The sequence below is a fragment of the Odocoileus virginianus genome, chromosome 15 (assembly GCF_023699985.2).
Source record: "Odocoileus virginianus isolate 20LAN1187 ecotype Illinois chromosome 15, Ovbor_1.2, whole genome shotgun sequence".
NCBI classification, from domain to species: domain Eukaryota; kingdom Metazoa; phylum Chordata; class Mammalia; order Artiodactyla; family Cervidae; genus Odocoileus; species Odocoileus virginianus.
Genome location: NC_069688.1, coordinates 18,627,805 through 18,636,213, shown reverse-complemented (window position 1 = coordinate 18,636,213; position 8,409 = coordinate 18,627,805). Strand labels below are relative to the sequence as shown.

Sequence of the window (8,409 nt, the reverse complement as noted above, 5' to 3'; positions counted from 1 at the left end):
CAATTTTTTCAAGTATCTTAATTTCATTTTGGAGGCTCTATTCTGAAATGTATCCATTTAACTTGTTATCCATTTGGTTACGTGCTAATATTTAAATTTATCCAGAATCTTTATAAGCAAATCCATGAAGAAATTTAGAATGTAAAAATCCCTGCATGTATATTTAGCTTACAATTATAGATATGATTCATGGTTACTTTTTTTAATGGAAATGTACTGGTTGTGATTGTTAAATCAAATATATCTGTTTAAATAAATATGTATTCTTGAAGAGGAAGACTTAACATCATAAAGACAAAATCAGGCGTGTTCAGGCTAGTGTGGCTGTAGGCTGGATTCAACATCATAAAGGTCTTTTTTTAAAGTTAGATGCATTTATTATAGCACAATAAAAATACCATCAGATTTTTTTTTCTGGAATGAGATAAGTTGATTATTAAGTCCACTCAGAGGAAAATATAGGTAAGGACTGCTAGAAAAACTCTAAGGGCAACAGGGCCAGTTAGAAGCTCTAGATACAGCAGATAATAAAGCTCATGACAAAGCTTCTCAGAAAAATAATAAACTGGGAAATTCTAGTAAGGTTAGCAGATGAGATTAAGGATGCCCTTGAGCTTAATTATTACAAATTTATGAAGAATCTACTCTTCAGGGTCAGAGGTTTTCCCCAGCAAAGGACTGCAGTGTGAGCTGACAATTAGCCTGTGAATAGTTGGCCTCAGAAAGCAAAGAGGAACTGAAGAGTCTTTTGATGAAAGTGGAAGAGAACAGTGAAAAAGTTGGCTTAAAACTCAACATTCAAAAAACTAAGATCATGGCATCCAGTCCCATCATTTCATGGCAAATAGAGAGGAAACAATGGAAACAGTGACAGACTTTATTTTCTTGGGCTCCAAAATCACTGCAGATGGTGACTGCAGCCATGAAATTAAAAGATGCTTGCTTCATGGAAGAAAAACTATGACATCCTAGATAGAATATTAAAAAGAAGAGACATTACTTTGCCAACAAAGGTCCGTCTAGTCAAAGCTATGGTTTTTTCCAGTAGTCATGTATGGATGTGAAGACTTGGACTATAAAGAAAGCTGAGGGCCAAAGAATTGATGCTTTTGAACTATGGTGTTGGAGAAGGCTTTTGAGAGTCCCTTGGACAGCAAGGAGATCAAACCAGTCCATCCTGAAGGAAATCATTCCTGAATATTCATTGGAAATACTGATGCTGAAGCTGAAGCTGCAATACTTTGGCCACCTGATGTGAAGAACTGACTCATTTGAAAAGACCCTGATGCTGGCAAAGATTGAAGGCAGGAGGAGAAGGGGTTGACAGAAGATGAGATGGTTGAATGGCATCACTGGCTCGATGGACATGAGTTTGAGCAAGCTCTGGGAGTTGGTGATGGACAGGGAAGCCTGGCGTGCTGCACTTCATGGGGTGGCAAAGAGTTGGACACGACTGAGAGACTGAACTGAACTGATAGGTTTATTATAGTCATAAAAATACTGCACACATTTATACATAATACTGAGTGACTGAACTGAACTGAATTGGCCTTAAACATGGTTTGGCTTATTCCAGGTGTAGACCAGTTACAGAGGAGAAACTAGAGAGCCAAATGAATATACAGAGAAAAATTACAAATCTGGTTCATCTCATTTAAACTGTGTTGCATTGATAGGATATGGATGACACACACAGGCAGGGGTGGTTTGGGTGTTGATAATATTAACAAGTGATAAGTTTTGATGGAACTGAGGAATTTATGAAGTTGAGGAAGTACAGAGAATAATCCTTTTCTGTCCTCAAGGAGTTCAAAAGTTAGTGGGCAGTTAAACAACATACACACAAGCACACATGCAAAGACACATAAAATCTAAGTATAAACAATTCAGATGGCATTCTGAGATCCTTTATGTAATTGGAAATTATATATATGTATATATATATATGTATATATATGTGTATGTGTGTGTGTATATATATATATATATATGTGTTTTCTTGATGTTAATGCTATAATTAAATGTGCTCCTGTAAACTACTCTTATGGCAGAAAGTGAAGAGGAACTAAATAGCCTCTTGATGAAAGTGAAAGAGGAGAGTGAAAAAGTTGGCTTAAAGCTTAACATTCAGAAAACTAAGATCATGGCATCTGGTCCCATCACCTCATGGGAAATAGATGGGGAGACAGTGGAAATAGTGTCAGACTTTATTTTTTTTGGCTCCAAAATCACTGCAGATGGTGAGTGCAGCCATGAAATTAAAAGATGCTTACTCCTTGGAAGGAAAGTTATGACCAACCTAGATAGCATATTAAAAAGCAGAGACATTACTTTGCCAACAAAGGTCCATCTAGTCAAGGCTATGGTTTTTCCAGTGGTCATGTATGGATGTGAGAGTTGGACTTTGAAGAAAGCTGAGCGCCGAAAAATTGATGCTTTTAAACTGTGGTGTTGGAGAAGACTCTTGAGAGTCCGTTGGACTGCAGGGAGATCCAACCAGTCCATCCTGAAGGAGATCAGTCCTGGGTGTTCATTGGAAGGACTGATGCTGAAGCTGAAACTCCAATACTTTGCCCACCTCATGCGAAGAGTTGACTCATTGGAAAAGACCCTGACGCTGGGAGGGACTGGGGGCAGGAGGGGAAGGGGACGACAGAGGATGAGATGGCTGGGTGGCATCACCGACTCGATGGGCATGAGTTTGAGTCAACTCCGGGAGTTTGTGATGGACAGGGAGGCCTGGTGTGCTGCGATTCATGGGGTCGCAAAGAGTTGGACAGGACTGAGCGACTGAACTGAACTGAACTGAAACCTCTATTAATCTCTACTGTAGGAATATATATGTTCAGTATAAGTGTGGCAGAACAACTGCATGATGGCAGAACAGTGTGAACAGAAAGTGTAAGACTCTCTGTGTGGACATAACCTAGATGATGACAGCTTGAAGTCTTTCCAGGGTTGTTTGCCCTTTAAAACTTTGATAACAAAAGTAATCCTTTTGGTTCATGATGGCAGATTGATTGCCTTGTATATTTACATTTTACTAGGTTCACTGATGTGACTGTTAAAATTGGCTATTTGTTAAAATACAAATTGACTGTTTGTTTCACAATGACGACTTGATAGACTTTTGAAAGCAGTTATATTTACATTTTACAGGATCTGCTATTCTGAACGTTTGTCAGTATAACAGGATCCACCTTTGACACTTGCTTTTAAGCAAAAACCAAGAAGAGCAAGTTTGAAAGTGTGTTTGGAGGTTCTGAACAGAGCATCATGTCTACCCGAGAAAGTTCTCTCCACAAAGCAGTACGTGTATGGAGGATGCACGTGAACACATATAGGAAGGCCTGCAGGTCTGCCAGCCTGAGAATCTCAGTTGCCACACTGGAGAACCCTTGTTACTACATGAGGTTTCAGGAAAATGGATCGGGTGGGGAATGGTGTGTTTATTACAGCAGAAATGTGGCTTTATAGCCGAATATCAGAGAGGATAAGAAGTTCGTATGTTGGTTCAGAAAGAGTGGTAGATGATAGATATAGGTGGGTATGTAGATAGGTAGGTAGGTGGCTAACTGAACAGTGGCTGGTGCTCAGTAAGTAATATGTACATTAGTTTTGGTTATTATCTTTGACAAAATCCATCTTATTGTCTCATTAATTCAGGTCATTTGATGGTGGTAAGTACCCCACTTTTTTTTCAACATGAATCAGCCATAGGTGTACATATATCCCCTCCCTCCCATCTCCCTCCCCATCCCACCCCTCTGGGTTGATACAGAGTCCCTGTTTGAGTTTCCTGAGCCATACAGCAAATTCCTGTTGGCTGAAAATACAGAACACTTCACGAATTTGTGTGTCATCCTTGTACAGGGGCCATGCTAATCTGCTCTGTATCATTCCAGTTTTAGTATATGTGCCGCTGCAGTGAGCACAACTACCCCATTTTTAACATAAAAGATAAAATCTGAGTTTTAGTAATGCATATTTTGTTGGGTCTCCAGAGGTGTTGCTTTATGACAGAATTTGGCTGTAGAAGACCTGAATTTGGGCATGAAACAGTGAAATCCTAATTTTCTCATTATGTGGGGAAGGGTCAAAGATTGGCGTATTAAAAAAAAAAAACCTTTAAATCTTGGATAGTCTCTTTGGTATGTCTAGTTTTTTAATAAGTGGGTGATAGAATTCCAAACGATAGTGCTTCCCCAAGTGTACAAAAAAAATCAATCTAAATAAATATTTTAAAGACAGCCAATTATTGGACTTGAGCCACAAAACCATTTCTATGGTGGGTTTTCTTTTTTCCTTCTCTTTTACCATTGTGACTGTAACTTGATACTTTCTTCTCTCTGACTTCTCAGTTTGGTTTTACCTGTAAGTAACCCTGATCATGTGCTGCTATATAGTCTTGTCAAAAATTTTCCCTCATCTTCCTGCTCTCCCTCCAGGCCATAGTGTATAACCTGTGCCCTAATGTTTTGCAAGAAAAATTGATATTTCTCCATCAGAAAGAAATCATTATATATTTAATATTTTATACTTGTTTCCAGTTGAGATGAATCTTCAGGAGTCTACATAGATGGTTGTGGAATGACAGATGAGTCAGCATGATTTGACCTACTTGGGATTAGCTTGAAGATTCATCTGTTTACTAGTATTTGTCTTCGTAAATATTTGATGGTGATGGTATTTAGAAGTCACAATAGTGTTTCATAATTTATAGGAGTAATATTTTAAAATCAGATGTCACTTTTCTCCCCCTGTAGATGAGTCTTCTACTTAAGTAACAGTAGTATTAGTCGCTCAGTTGCATCTGATTCTTTGCAACCCCATGAATGGTAGCCCACCAGTCTCCTCTGTCCATGGAATTCTCCAGGCAAGAATACTGGAGTGGATAGCTATTCGCTTCTTCAGGGGATCTTCCCAACCCAGGGATTGAACTGGATCTCCTGCACTACAGGCAGATTCTTTGCTGCCTGAGCCACCAGGGGAGACCTTAGTATCTTAAGGATTCTAACAAAGTTTCCTGATGAAGCAGCTGGCCTCACTGGAAACAAAAATACTGAACAACTCAGTGAGGGTGAGGGTTATATGCAGGAGCTTGTCACTCTGATTCAAAACTAAATATCCTTTCTACTGTGTCAGACCTTCTTGGGTATGCCAGTTATTGTTCAGATTTCTCTATACTTTATTATTTTGTATCTTCTAGGACTTCAGAATATATCTTGAATGTAGGGAATAACTTTTGTAAGAATTATTTTTAGGTTTTAAATTAATTGGAGCTCATGGTAATTATTTACTATTTAACATTTAAAATGTTGGTTATTTTATTTATTTATTTTTTCCATTTATTATTATTAGTTGGAGGCTAATTACAGCATTGCAGTGGTTTTTGTCATACATTGAAATGTATGAAAAGATATATTAGGGAATTCCTGGTGGTCTAGTGGTTAGGACTGTGCGCTGTCACTGCTGAGGGCCTGGTTCCATCCCAGGTTGGGAAACTTAAGATCCCACAAGTTGCATGATGTGACTGAAAAAAAAAGTTGTGTTAATGAAACAGACACACAGTAATGATGGGCACTGGTCATCTTACAGGATAAATAATTGTTTTGTCTTGACTCATTCAGATTCATGTTCAAAAGGACTTTCAGGCTGAGGACCCCCTTGGCTATGTCACATTCCTGTGTTGGATTTTATTTTAACAATACTGGATCTGCTTTGAGAAAAGGCCATAGTGTATTAGAATGACATGGTGACATAAAATAGGCTTCTAATCACCCTCTTCTATTTTTTTTTTAAATTTTCAATGCTGGCAATCATCTTTTTATTTTTTAGTGCCTGATGGTTTTGAAAAATGTTATTTCTATTCAGTAGACTGAAAACAATACTCTTAGTAGTAGTAATGTGAAAATGCAGAATTCAAAGCCAGTATTACCGAAATAAACTTGGTAAATAAATACTTCTATTGTGGCCAAGTTGGGGGAAGACACCTGACCACACGAGGCCTTTTCTCCTCCTCTGAGAGAGATGTGTACCTGCTTCTGGGCTGGGAGCCCAGGACTCACTTGCTGAGGTCAGCCCCCAACACAGTCACAGGGGCTGGAGGCCCTGAGCCGTCCCGAGGGGCCTGCAGGTGTCTGGGTCAGGTGTCTTCAGAGTCACTTCTGGCTCAGCTGATGCTCCTGGGCTGGTAGGATTCAGGCTCTACAGGCAATATGAAGATATAGAGGGCTTAGCTGATGGCTCAGCAGGTAAAGAATCTGCCTGTAATGCAGGAGACACAGGAAATGTGGGTTTGATCCCTGGGTTGGGAAGATCCCCTGGAGGAGGAAATGGCAACCCACTTCAGTATTTTTCCTTGAGGAATCCCATGGACAGAGGAGCCGGGCGGGCTACAGTCCATGGGGTCATAAAGAGCTGGACACAACTGAGCACTAGAATATAAAAGACAAATACACATCTCCTCAAGTTTGCGCTAATGTCTGGTGAAAGGGTGTTAGGTATTGTTTTGTGTCCTGAATTTCAGTAGAATCTCTCTGAAATTTTGAATATGTCTCCTTTATGAAAAATAAAGCAAAACTAATGTAAATGACAGTATCCATAATCACTTAACCAGAACACTGCTCAGAAAACATTCCATTCATTAAAATTATAACAAAGGTATTTTGATGGAAAGCATAATGTTTGAATAAACCTTGACAAGAGATCTGTACTTGTGATTGGAAAACACGTTCAACTGTGAATCATTTTAATGGATTTGTTTCTTGTTGGCAATAAAAATATTTCCAGGAAAACTTGTGAATTAAATGTTTAATCTCATACTTTATTATTATTATGATTTTTAATTGAAGAATAATTGACTTACAATGTTGTGTTGATTGCTATATAGCAAAGTGATCCAGTTATACATATATGTATGCTCTCTTTCATGTTCTTTTCCATTATGGTTTATCCCAGGATATTGAATATAATTTCCTGTGCTATACAGTAGGATCTTTCATCTGTTTATCTGTTCTGTATATAATATTTTACGTCTGCTAATCCCAAATTCCCATTCCATCCCTCCTCTACCCCACCCCTTGGCAACCAAGAGTCTGTTCTCTATGTCTGAGTCTGTTTTCTGTTTCATAATATTTTATCTCATACTTTAGAGTATTTAGAGTATTCATATTCATATTGAATTATAATGCTAAAGAAATAAAAACAACTTCAGTGCAATTTTTAGAAATTTCACACTTTATTTTTACCAAAATCTAGATAACTGTATAAGAATATTCAGAAACAGACGTCAAGTGCATTTATATACTGAAGAAATATGAATTATGATAGGTAGTATCTTTTCCTTTCTCAACTGCAGTATGGAAGGAGGATTAGGAGTAAGACTGAAAAGCATTCTTTGTATGGAATGAATCAGTTTCTCTCCTAGGCCCCATCCTTGGGAGAATTATGAAAATAATCAAACTGTTTCCTGCATCATGTGTTTCAGATGAGACTGAGAATACAATGTGTACAAGATCCCACACATATACACACATCACATGTGCAGACCACAAGTTACATTATGTGCATAAGAACATGAACATATGTGTACATATATGCACGTACACACATGTCTGCAAACATGCATATATAGACATATACATGTGCATACATATACTTCTGCATGCGTTGGTACGTGTGTTTAATAAAATTTGGGAACAGAATTGTCATTCTTTAATTAGAAATGTTGGTATGGTGGTAGAATTGGGAATTCAAGGAAGAATAGTAATGATTTTTGAACATTAAAGAGATTATTCAGAGAAAGAAATGTGACAAATTCTCTCAGGAGAAAGTTAGCGTCTGGGGTTAACTCGACGTGAACTGGCCACGTGGCTTTCAGCCAGCATAGGAGTTCCTGGAACACACGGAGGACTGTGCAGTTTACTGGGTCATTGACTGGAGCTGGGAACAGTGCATAAAGAGGGTCATTATCCCTGTCTGGCATCAGCTTTACTGCAGACTATAGGTTGGCTGTCCTGCCTGCCAGCCCCAACGGCCAGAGCACCGGGCAGTCGTGAATAACGAGAAGTGGCCTTGGTGCCACAGGGGAGGTGTCTGTGGCTCTAGGTTCTGTTTGGAGAATTGTGGCTGAAGCTTAGGGCTGAGAGGTCAGGAGCTGTTGAGTTCTGGACCCTGGCTGTCTGGGTAATTGTGTATAATGGCTAAAATAAGCACCTGCTCCATTAACCAGCACACTTCTGTCATATTAATCCATCATCAAAAAATCACAGAACAAAGATTTTAAAATACACTATAAATGAACCCTCTAGCATTGATGCTGGCAGGAGATTTTAGAAGTTTTGCCTTTTGTAGCTGTTATAGGATATTCAGAAACATGTGTGCCCATCCAATTAGCTGACTTTCCCT

At 38.7% G+C, this 8,409-nt stretch overlaps 1 non-coding gene across 1 annotated transcript; it reads right to left on the bottom strand.

Moving 5' to 3' along the window:
• Window positions 1–3,828: 3,828 nt before the first annotated feature.
• LOC139038552 (U6 spliceosomal RNA) lies at window positions 3,829–3,935 on the bottom strand. The gene has a single exon (XR_011491593.1). It is a non-coding gene; the product is annotated as a U6 spliceosomal RNA (small nuclear RNA).
• Between the last annotated feature and the right edge of the window lie 4,474 nt (window positions 3,936–8,409).